Source organism: Siphateles boraxobius, unplaced genomic scaffold (genome assembly GCF_051911475.1).
Source record: "Siphateles boraxobius isolate OS27281-9 unplaced genomic scaffold, OSU_SipBor_1 31, whole genome shotgun sequence".
NCBI classification, from domain to species: domain Eukaryota; kingdom Metazoa; phylum Chordata; class Actinopteri; order Cypriniformes; family Leuciscidae; genus Siphateles; species Siphateles boraxobius.
Genome location: NW_027508931.1, coordinates 15,970,710 through 15,983,314, shown reverse-complemented (window position 1 = coordinate 15,983,314; position 12,605 = coordinate 15,970,710). Strand labels below are relative to the sequence as shown.

The window sequence follows — 12,605 nt, the reverse complement described above, 5'->3', positions numbered from 1 at the left end:
ATGAACGAAGGTCTTACAAATTTGGAATGACATGAAGGCGAGTAATTAATGACCATTTAAATTTTTGGGTGAACTAACCTTTTAACAAAATTTTGCTTGTATAGGTATCCATTCAATCGTAAACCTTGAGTGCCATCTACACTACAGTTCTCCAGGGAAATAATTAAAGAAGACAAACACTATGACACTAATGAACACCAAAATGTGCTGCACACATATACTTTCCTTTTACAGCCATGATTCTTTATATAAAATAATCAGGATTACTAAATCTAAACCATTAAACCTCAACTGGTAAATTTACGTAAACTATTCTGAAGAAAATGTGTAGCGCACAATGCGTTATTGGTAGTTGCCAGTTGCTAAGGTGTTCTGTGTGTGTTTTAGCACGTTGCAAGGTGGTTATTTACTTTTTATTTTTATTTTAAGTAAATAACCTTGCTGGGTTGCTAAGTGGTTCATTTTAAATTTTCATAATAAATTGTAAAAAAAAAAACGTTAAAAAGTAGGGATCCACTGATACCATTTTTTTCAGGACGAGCCCTTTCATTTTTGATACTCGCCGATACGATTTCCGATACCTGTATTTTCATAACATTAGTATTTTTTTTCAAAATATTGGGTAGAGAAACCAAAAGAATATGAATCACATTAGTTGGCTTAATTAGTTTAGCAAATAGATATTTCCTTCAGTTATTTTCATGCTTAATTATGCCTGTTAAAATGTATTGTATAAATGGTAAATGCATTTATATAGCGCTTTCACAGACCCAATGGCCACCAAAGCGCTTTTACATGTTGCCTCACATTCACCCATTCACTCACTCACTCATACACCAACGGCGGTGTCAGCCATGAAAGGCGCCATCCAGCTCGTCGGGAGCAGCTGGGGTTAAGTGTCTTGCTCATGGACACCTCGACACTTGGTCAGGTGGAATCGGGGATCGAACCACCAACCTTTCGGTTTGTAGACAACCTACATGAACCACTGAGCCACTGTTATAAGCTTACTGTTCATTCTATTGCTATCAAAAATTCTATTGCATATTCAAAATGTGCTTCACTGCACTGGCACAGTAATCACATATACATATACATATATATATATATATACATATATATACATATATATAGAAGTTTATGTCTAGGAAATGCACAGTTGACACTGAGCTTGAGTTCAGATGCAGATAAGATTAACTTTTATTAACAATAGTAACATACAAAAACCCTAATTTTTTATTCAAAATAAATAAATATTCTATATATATATATATATAACTGAACTTATTACTGCAGGTAATTTTTGATTAAATTGCCTTTATGTTTACAATCCCCCCTACACCCCCCGCCTGCATTCCAGCACCTGTCACTCCTACAAACGAGGACAATAAATCCTTTAATAATGACAAAACCACACATGCTTCAGCATACTTGCAGCACAATACATAAACCTTTTATAACTCTCAGTCGATAGCGAGCTTTTCTATACAAATTGAATTTCGAGCTGATAAAACTATCAATGAAAACAAATGAAGCGTTTTTTTTTCTGTGTCTGTTCAGCCCTAACGTTAAGACCATCTATCAGAAAAGCAATTGACACTTTTATTGCAGGAATGGTGGATTGGAGAGCATATGACGAGGAAGCCGTCTGCAATGATCCAAGCATCACCGATTCAGACCATCGTCACAGATTTTAATAAACATCAGATTTCTGGCCTTTGGATTCTAAACACTTCCCATTTTTGTTGGGTAACCTCACATTACACAGTCTGTGTTAATTTCGGTTAGAGCTAGAACAATAAAATTATTATTATTGTAATCAATAATATTAAGAACAGTCAATAGTGATTATTTTTACATTTAAGGCTCCAATTATGATTTATTTCTTGATTTTGGCACAATAATAAACATTTTAATGTTTATTAATTATCAATATGTAACATGGACTGCAATGTAAAATGTCACCCATTGTTATATCAACTGATGGAGTTAATATTGTTTTGCATTCCCTTACAAAGATCCCACATACTGACTATGAATGGCTGTAAATATGAAATGAATTTCATAAACACGAACAGAAATGGTCTGCTTTATGTTCAAAAGCACACGGACTTGTATTCGATACGAACCAATGTGCTGTTTTCCTTTGTATCAATCAACCAAGAATGCAATGATAAAAATACGCCAAATTAAAAAAATGATAATGGCATGAAAGAAGAAAACATCGTGAATCAATGCAACAAAAAAGAGAGAAAGTAGCACAGGCGCTCGAATGCGCGTTACAGTGTAACGCTGAACAACAAAAGATCTTTATTGCGTCATAATCGCTGTTATATTGTTGCACATGGATGCGTCTGAATTTTTGATCGCGCTTCGTGTTTCCTCATAACAGCGTTTATGATTTGATCTCTTGTGTGTTTAAAGGCCCCAAACTCCTCCAGACACCATTTTGAGTGTCTCAGCTCTATGGAATGTCCAAATGCATGACAAGGGAATGAACAAAGTCAGCATGAAAAAAATCCATCTCATTCATGGATCCGTCCGGAAAACGGCGTTACCCGATATTCTAAACTTGAATAGGTGAAGCGAGTGCATTTGTTTTCTCTTCAATCGCCATCAGACAGAATTAGAAAGAGCCTCACCATCACTAACACACATTGGCAGGAGAAAAGCATTGCTGCTTTTTGATGGTGGTGAAGGTCTAATGGTGGTTGGATGGTGTTTCTGGACTTTGAAAATCACTACACTACTTAGGAAATCAAACTACATAAAATGTTACTTACCGGTATGCGAGGGTTTAAATAGGTCTCCCTGATCCAGTCTGTGATCCCGGTTTAGAGCGATCTTCTGGGTTGCTGAGGGTCAGTCTATTCTCCGCGAGTGTGAAGGTTTCCTCCTCCGGTTGATTTTTCAGGCTGTATGGAAGCACATAAAGCGATGGGGGATGGGGGATGCCAGAAGAGAAGAGAGGAAGGGAGGGGGATAGAAAGAGAGCGAGCGAGAGAGGGGGGCAGCTACATGGAAACACAAGGGGAGGACCTCTGTGTCTGACGCACCAGTCACTCAGTGCACCATCCATTCGCCAAATGCACGAGCAAAAATCATCCAATATGGCCAAATACGAATGCATGCGTGTGCATGGAACTAAACCATACTAAATTTTGCTCTAACAATCCATATGCATAAACATTCGTGTATGTGTAGTATATGTGAAAACAGCCTAAGCGTCAGATTATGTACGCACTTTTTTCCCGCATGTATGCATTTTTTTTAGTGTTGGTGTATATTTTAAGCAGGGAATGTAGGGCTTTTATTGCACAAACATCAATTTAAGATATTTATATTATCATTAACAAAAACATCAAAAAAATAATATTTTTATTGATCATATATGAATATTTTATTATTTTTTATTATTTTGTATTTCCATATATTATATTTAATATTTAGAAATATATCATATATTTTCTAAAAATAAATAAATAAATAAAAATAAATAAAAAAAGTTGATAGTGACGAAAATTTATTTGTAATGTATTTTTCTCAGGCAGCCTATAAAACGAATAATGCATACCAATTCTATTTTACAATTGATCATACAGTTGTTATTTTTTCCCTTATATCATGCATACTATAAAATGATATACATTTATATAAATTATATATAAAGATAATTATAAAATAATAACAAAAACAAACAATATATAATTATATAATATAATATAGAATTTTTTAACAACAAAAAAACAACAACAATGCCACCTTGTGTTTCGAACATGATATAGCTAAGATCACGTTTCATCTGTATCGCTTTTTCCTTTGTGTTCTTGAGAAATTATTTGAAATGTATATCCAATATATATTACATAAATTCCCTTACAAAAAGGAACTTAAATACTGAATAACAGTAGCCTATTATGTGACATGGTCTAGGTAGGCCTTATGGCATGCCTAATTACATGTATGTATGTAACATTACACAGTAGCCTAGGCTACTGCAAAGAGCACAATGCTATTTCCATCATGGTTTAAACATGAAATCACTGTAATACATGTTATTTCATGATAATATATATATATATATATATATATATATATATATATATATATATATATATATTTTTTTTTTTTTTTTTTTTTGACAGTATAGATAGAGACCATAGATAGAGACGAACGTCAGACCAAAGAGTGTCAGCAGAGCTCGAGTTATGAGATTAGAAACTCAACAGCGCCCTCCTCTGACAATGAACAGACTGACAGGCAGTCTTATGAATTTACAGTGAGAGGGATCTTACAAATACAGGACATTTGGATTAGAGTCTCTTACTTACAATAATTTCTTAAAAGCAGATCGAGGATACAAATAACTGTTTCACCACTTCCTAAAATATTATGCTAGTTTCCATGCTTCTTGAAAGTACCTTGGAGCCCCATTGTGTAAATACCATGGCACATAAATCAGTCTCATAAATGATTTTTGCCATACCATGGTATTTCCATGGTACTACTATGAAAAAAAAATAATTAAAAAAATGGTAGCCTACTATGGTACATGTCCATAATACTATACGTTTTATATAATAATAAAGGATAGGCAAAGTAGTTAAAGCTCTGCAGGACAGTAGACCAAACACATTTTAGCCCTATCAAACCTGCAAGGTTCAAACTAAAGAACACAAACGACAGTAGGCTATAACCTTTTAAGATTAAGGGTACTGCAATTCTGCAAATGATACTTACTTATTTATTCTATAAGTAAGAATTATATTTGTATGTTCTATTATACAAAAAAGTATTTTCTATTATATAAAGTGTCTCTTATCTTTTAGACAGCTGTTTGCTTCTTAAATGTACCTAATTCATCCATTATTTATCATCTTTAAGTGTGTCACAATCCCGGTGTTGTGCCTGTTTTGTATGGAATTTTATGTTGAATGTTTTTTATGTCCCTATTGTTTCTGTTTATTCCTGTGTCTTGTTCATGTGGCCATGTTTGTAGTTTTGCAGTTTTCCATGTTGACTAGTCTTCCCCAGGTGTGTCTTGTTGGAGGGAACTCGACTGCGTCGGTGACCCAAATCAGATCCGAGGACCGGTGTGTCATGATAGATATAAAAGACGCTTACTTCCATGTCCCCATCTTCCCTCAACAAAGGAAGTTCCTGAGGTTTTCTTTCAGGGGCAAAGAATACCTATATCGGGTGCTTCCATTGGTACCAATACCGGGTGCTTCTAGCTCTATCAACCCGCACGTTCACGAAGTGTATAGATGATGCTCATGTGTAGATTTTTTCAAGATGGCGCCGCTGTGTTTGGCAAGCCGTCTGTCGCTCTCCCTATTGTGGATTATTTTCAGTATTTTCTGCTTCTCTGTGATCAAAACGTGGCCTACAACTTTTATTTATGATCGGCAAATGTTGCTAGATTTGAAAACTTCAGTCATTAATATTAATAAGGATTCATGGAACGGTTCTCACTCGTTCTCCTCATCACCCTGGATGAATATCCCGGAGCACCTGTGCCGGCACACCTCTAATCTTCTTCGCAAAAAACGCCGTAGAAGACGCGGCAAACGAGGAGGTGCCGCTACTAGATTGAAAGCCAGAGTGAATTTTTCTGTCTGCTGTGCTGCACGGGATCTACCTTACCGGAGTCGTTGGATTCGGCCTATTGTTCCTGACTCCCTCAATGTTTCTATGGTGTGTCTACTTCCCCAGGCTCGTCGAGGTGGAGTGAACCCTCAGTTTCTGCACCCGCTAAACAGAGGGATTCAACCTGAGAGCGATTCTCTGCCGCCAAGGATGGCATTACTTAATGTGCAATCCTTGGTAAATAAGACTTTAATTTTACATGACTTTTTTATTTCACAAAACCTGGATGTCCTGTTTATGACGGAAACCTGGACTAAATTGGGGGACTCAAGTCCTTTTTCTGAACTTGTTCCCCCAAAATTGCTCATTTTTTAATTCTCCATGACACTCCGGTCGCGGGGGAGGTTTGGCCGTTGTTTTTAAAAACTCTTTTCAAGTCCGCTTCATTCCGACAGACGCTTACACAAGCTTTGAGGTTCAAATGTCCTTAATGAACACGGAAACTCCAGTACTATGCGCAGTTGTTTACCGGCCCCCACAGTTCAACAATCTATTTCTGAGTGAATTTGCGAACTTTTTAGGGAATGTAGTAGCAATATATGACCGAATTTTACTGCTTGGTGATTTTAACATTCATATCTGTTGTCCTAATTAGCTGCTAACCAAAGATTTTTGTAATCTATTGGATTGCCTTGATTTTTCTCATTATGTACAATGTCCTACACATGTTCATGGTCACATCTTGGACTTGGTCTTTGCTCATGGATTTTCTATCACAGATATGGACATAAGAGACAATGGATTTTCTGATCATAAATCCGTTACTTTTACAACTGCCCTATCTTGTCGATCAAATACGAATCCGGCTCAGACACATTGGGTTCGTTATTTCTCATCCACAGCTAGTGTGGACTTTTCCACTGCCTATAAAGCAGCTAATGAACTACTAACTACGAAACGGATCTCTGAATCCCCGGACGCTGATGCATGTCTAAGCTTATTCAATAATACCTGCTTGGACATTGTTAATATCATTGCTCCTTTAAAATATAAACGTTCTATAAAAAAATGTTCACCTTGGGTTAATGACTCTATCCGCTCAGTCCGACAAAAGTGTAGACGAGCAGAACGCAAATGGCTCAAGGATCGACTGCAGGTGTCATATGATATCTTGAGAGAATCTCTTCATGCTTTCCAGAAAGCTGTCAAGTCTGCTAAATCAAAATATCTTGCTGAAATAGTCTCCAAAAATCAGCATAGACCAAGAATTTTATTTTCCACAATTGACTCCGTTTTTAACCCTGTGGCTGATGCTTTCCCCACTGTGTCTGACTCTTTATGTGAAAATTTTGCATCTTTTTTATCACAAAGATAAGAAGGTTAAGACCAGAAACAACGCAGAGCTCTCCTGTTTTCCGTGCAGTGCCTAGGTGCCCAGCTACATGGAGCATGTTTGATCCCATTTCATTAACTACCTGCAAAGACATTGTTGAACATCTAAAACCTACTTCCTGTCCTAATGATACTATTCCGTCATACTTTTTTAAGCAAATTATTGATATCATAGGGCCTGATCTGCTATTTTTTATCAACTTTTGTTTGAACACTGGTATGCTACCAGATTGCTTAAAACATGCCACAGTCACTCCCCTATTGAAAAAACCTAATCTCGATACATCTGATTTAAGTAACTTCAGACCTATTTCTAATCTTCCATTTATTTCGACAATCCTGGAAATGGTCGTTCTCAATCAATTACATTCCTACATGAGTACAAATTAATTATATGATACTTTCCAGTCAGGATTTAGGAAACTGCATAGTACTGAATCCGCTTTACTGAAAGTCACTAATGATATTATGCTGGCTACGGATACTGGGAGTGCTGTTGCCCTGGTCCTCTTAGATCTGAGCTCTGCCTTTGATATGGTCGATCACTCAACCCTTATTATTAGACTGAAGAATTTAGGCATTCATGGCACTGTTTTAAATTGGTTTCAGTCTTTTTGAACTAATAGAACATTCTCTGTATGTATTGAAAACTGCACTTCTTCGGCAGTACATCTTTCCTGCGGTGTACCTCAGGGATCCATTCTAGCTCCGATATTATTCTCTCTTTATCTGTTACCACTGGGTTCTATTTTCTCTAAACACGGAGTGTCATTTCATTTATATGCCGACGAGACCCAATTGTACTTTCCATTTAAGCAAAACAATTCAAGTTCTCTAGAAGTCCTTCTTGCCTGTTTTCAGGAAGTGAAGCTATGGCTTACACAAATTTTTTTAGCTCTTAATGAAAACAAAACTGAAGTAATACTGTTTGGACCAAATGATCGCTACGACTCTGGTACTTTAGATCTTGATGAGTTAAATCCTTATGCTACGTCATCAGCAAAAAACCTAGGTTTCCTGTTCGATTCAGGCCTTAAGTTTGCTCAACAAATTAACTCTGTTGTTAAATCCTGTTTCTTTCACTTACGACGTCTCGCAAAAGTAAAATCTCTTCTCTCTTCTTAGAATTTTGAAATAGTCCTTCATGCGTTTGTCACCTCACGACTAGAATATTGTATTGTACTCTATTTTGGAGCTAACCAATCATCAATTGGCCGCCTTCAATTAGTACAAAATGCTGCTGCCAGGCTGTTGACTGGTAGTCGAAAGTTCGATCACATTACGCCGATCCTAACTTCTCTAAATTGGATACCAGTTGGAAAGAAAATAGAGTTCAAAATGTTAATCTTTCTTTTTAAATCATTACACGGCCTAGCACCGGGGTACCTATCGGACCTATAACACTACCACAATCCACCCAGGTCACTTAGGTCTAGTAACCTTGGATTGCTGTCTGTACGTCGATCGAGACTGAAACATCGAGGTGACCGAGCCTTTGAAATAGCAGGCCCCAAATTATGGAATTCCCTACCATTATCAATTAGAACAGAGTCGTCAGTTGGCACCTTCAAATCAAAGCTTAAAAGACACTTTCTTAATGCTAATTCTTAATCTACTTTCTTAACCTGTAACTGTATTGTATTCTATGTGTTATTTATTTTAGTATCCCTGTATTCATACTGAATGCACTTGCAATTTTACTATATCTTTGTATTGACTATTCTGTCCTGTTCAGCACTTTGGTCAACCATGGGTTGTTTTTAAATGTGCTCTACAAATAAATAATGAATGAATGAAAGATGCAGCTCTGGCCCCGCTCAGACTGCAGGGACGCATTCTGCATACGCATTCTGAACTACATCGACGACTGGCTGATTCTGATGGAATCAGAGCAGTCAGCGGTTCGACATCGAGATGTCGTCCTCGCTCACATGAAGAAACTGGGGTTGAGACTAATGCTAAGAAGAGTGTGCTTTGTCCACTACAGAGAACCACTTTTCTTGGTGTGATATGGGATTCAGTCACGATGCGAGCACCTCTATCATCCGTTCGTGTAGCTGCTATCCTCACAGCCACAAAAGAGTTGAAACTGTTGGGCCTCATGGCAGCAGCGTCCAATGTGATACCTTTGGCCTATTGTACATGAGACCCTTGCAGTGGTGGCTCACAACCAGAGGGTTCTCCTCGAGGGGAAACCCACTTCGTACGATCAAAATCACGCGGTGGTGTCTCCGCACCTTGGTTACATGGAGGAAACACTGGTCCCTATCCCAGGGTCTGGTGTAAAGATTACCAATATCGGGTGCTTCCATTGGTACCAATATCAATATCGGATGCTTCTAGCTCTATCACCCTGCACATTCACAAAGTGCGTAGATGTAGTACTGGCCCCGCTCAGGCTGCAGGGCATTCGCATTCTGAACTACATCGACAACTGGCTGATTCTGGTGGAATCAGAGTAGTCAGCGGTTCGGCATCGAGATGCAGAGTCCAATGTGATACCCTTTGGCCTATTGTACATGAGACACTTAGAGTGGTGGCACACAACCAGAGGGTTCTCCTCGAGGGGAAACCCACTTCGTACGATCAAAATCACGCAGCAGTGACTTAGTTACATGGAGGAAACACTGGTTCCTATCTCAGGGTCCGGTGTTGGGAGCTCTTTGCCATTGAGCTGCTATCTCGACAGATGCTTCCCCCACCGGCTGGGGAGCGGTAATGGAAGGCCGCTCAGCACAGGGTCTGTGGATGTTGAGACCATTCTTAGCTCCAGAGCTCCAGCTACGAGAAAATTATAAGCACTAAAGTGGAGAGTTTTCACGTCTTGGTGTCACCTGCATCAGTGGGATCCAGTTTACTGTTCAGTTAGTACAGTACTTGAGTTTCTCCAAGATCGCTTTGCATCAGGTTTATGTCCATCTACCTTAAAAGTCTACGTGGCGGCTTGGGACCTGACAATAGTTTTGGAAAGCCTTTCAGGGGCCCCCTTTGAGCCTCTAGAGTCGGTTGCAGAGAAATTTCTGACATTTGTGACCATCTTTCTTCTAGCTATTTCATCCCTCAAAAGTGTAGGAGACCTTCAGACACTTTCGGTTTCTCCCACTTGCCTTGAATTTGCATCCGGGATGGCCAAGGCATTCTTAGTCCCTAAAGTGCCAACCAATATTCCGAGGCCTATTGTGCTGCAGGAGTTCTGTCCTCCTCCGTTTACCTCTTCGGACCAGGAAGAACTGGATCTCTTGTGTGGACACTTATATCCACAGGTCTGCCCCATGGAGAAAATCTGATCAGTTATTTGTCAGCTTTGGATCACCTAAAAAAGATCTTCCAGCCTCTAAGCAAACAATCAGTAAGTGGATAGAAAGTGGAAGTGGAAGTGGTCAGAGCTCATTCTACTAAGGGTATGGCAGCCTCTAAAGGACTTCCGTTTCCGGTGAGAGTACGCTTTGCTACCGCTTCTCGCTTGAACTTTTTGTTTGTTTGTTTGTTTTCGCATCTAGCGTGTCATCTTCTTCCTTGCTGAACTGCTGAACTGTTGTTTGCCTGGACTGTATTATTGTCATTTCCCTGTGGATTTTACTGTGGATATAACGTGGATACTGACGACTTTCCACTCATCACTAGCACTCATCCAACTCACACTGCTCTGTTGCTGTTTGCTGATCTTCGCACTACCCAACTGTACCTTCTACGTAGGTGGCTGGTGAGTCTCCACTCCCTCGCTCATCTATCGTGGACAGTTTTTTTTGAATGGTCGGTAACCCCCTATCATTCAATTAATCTAATAAGTTCTTCATGCTGCGTTGATCGTGCATTACCAGCGCTGAGAGTGCTGCGATTTCTTGCAGTCTATTGCAAGAGAAGTGCATTCTTAAATTGCCAGTGATGTCATGTTGTCTCTACATATCCACGGTCTAATTATGCATACTGCATGCAACGTCCCAGTCCCTATACTTCTTAAGAGTTTTTACTCTGGGATTATTACTCTGCTGTGTCATACCCATGGCGCTTAACTACTCGCAACTCCAACTGCGATGCATGAAAACTCATCCTCGTCTTGATGCGACTACACACAGGCTCTGCAAGGAGCTCGGGATTGCTAGACGGCCGCACTATGTCCATCGTTCCTGTCGCCTCCATTTCTCATTGCGCTGCTCGTCGTCTTCAGCCATTCCCTCCATCTGGTCGGATATTCTATTCTATGCTGCCGTCAACCCACCGTGGAATAAATCTTACCTTATTAAAAACTGTTCCCTGTGATCTGTCTCGGACTATTCTACATACACGCAACAACTCCGTGTTTCATCCTGCAGTTGCGCTGTTTAACTGTCGGTCTCTCACAGATAAGGCTACTGTGCTTTGTGCACTACTAACTGAGAAAAACTTTGACATCTTACTCCTCACAGAAACATGGCAAACTCCTAATGACTATTTCCACTAAAATCTTCTCACTCCCTTTGGATACAGCTACCTAGCCAAACCTCGTTTGACATCAAGGGGTGGTGGCCTGGCTGCTATTCATTGCAGAAACATTCCAGTCAAAACAATTGACTTTCATGTGAGTTTAACTTTTGAATATCTAGTTCTCAAAATGTCTGGTACATCTCCAATGATCTTGATTCTCCTGTATCGTCCACCTAAAGCTATCTCAAATTTCTTCAGTGAACTGCATGAACTGTTAACCCTTTTCTCTGCCTTATCCTCTTGTGTTATACTACTTGGTAATTTCAACATACATGTTGATACTGTTTGTGTAGAATCGCGCGAACTCTTGTCACTATTTGAATGTTTCAATCTTGTACATGTCGATTTTGCTACACACTCAAAAGGTCACACACTGGATCTTGTCTGCACTGCTGCTCTACATAATGTTTCCGTACTTGGCTCTCAAATTGGACTGTCTGATCACCTACTCATCGAACTAAACTGTGAAATGCCTCTTCCCCCCCTCAGGGTGAAATCCACTATAACCTACCGCAACCTCAATTCTGTTAATCCTTTACTGTTTTCTGAATCTATACAAACCCATCTCTCTCATATTACTGAACACACAAATTCTTTTGATATCCTTACCAAATATAATGGCTGTATTTCCACTGCCCTTGACAAACATGCCCCTCTTAAAAGTAGAGTTGTACCTTCTACACACACGTCTTCCTGGTTTACCCCTGCACTTCGCAATCTAAAAACAGCTGGACTTCGTCTTGAACGCCTTTACAGGAAAAATGGTTTGACTTCACCTTACTGCTTAAACTGACCATATCCAGTTGTACAAATCTGCTATAAACACTGCACGCTCTAGTTACTACTCTACTATTATAAATAGTGCATTCTCTCGACCTAAAGCACTGTTTTCTGTAGTCAATAAACTCACCAATCCTCCTGCACCTGCCATTAGTAACTCAGCAGATCTCTGTGAGTCATTCCTACATTTCTTTCTAAATAAAATTGATAGCATTCACAATCATTTCCCATCCAAGATCTCTCCTGTCTCCACACACGACTTCCCCACTGCTCTTACACCTGGTACTCTCACTGATTTTTCCAACCCCAACCCCTGGTTATATCTCCTAGTTAATCAGCAAAGCAAACGCATCTTCCTGTCATCTTGACCCCGCTCCCAC

The 12,605-nt window shown here is 39.3% G+C and overlaps 1 protein-coding gene and 1 long non-coding RNA gene across 7 annotated transcripts in view; one reads left to right on the top strand and one right to left on the bottom strand.

The window, feature by feature from the left end:
• Window positions 1-3,096, bottom strand: part of fam168a (family with sequence similarity 168 member A) — a 93,702-nt gene extending 90,606 nt beyond the window's left edge. For 2 of the 6 annotated variants that reach the window (XM_077193897.1, XM_077193899.1), the window contains exon 1: window positions 2,784-3,049. The gene's annotated coding sequence lies outside the window, so the exon portion shown is untranslated. Of the gene's footprint in view, window positions 1-2,783 lie in introns of all 6 variants that reach the window. The other 4 variants (XM_077193898.1, XM_077193896.1, XM_077193901.1 and 1 more) reach the window with 4 other exon arrangements.
• The window catches only part of LOC143696964 (uncharacterized), a 466,435-nt gene that overhangs the window by 296,413 nt on the left and 157,417 nt on the right, over window positions 1-12,605 (top strand). The window lies entirely within an intron of this gene.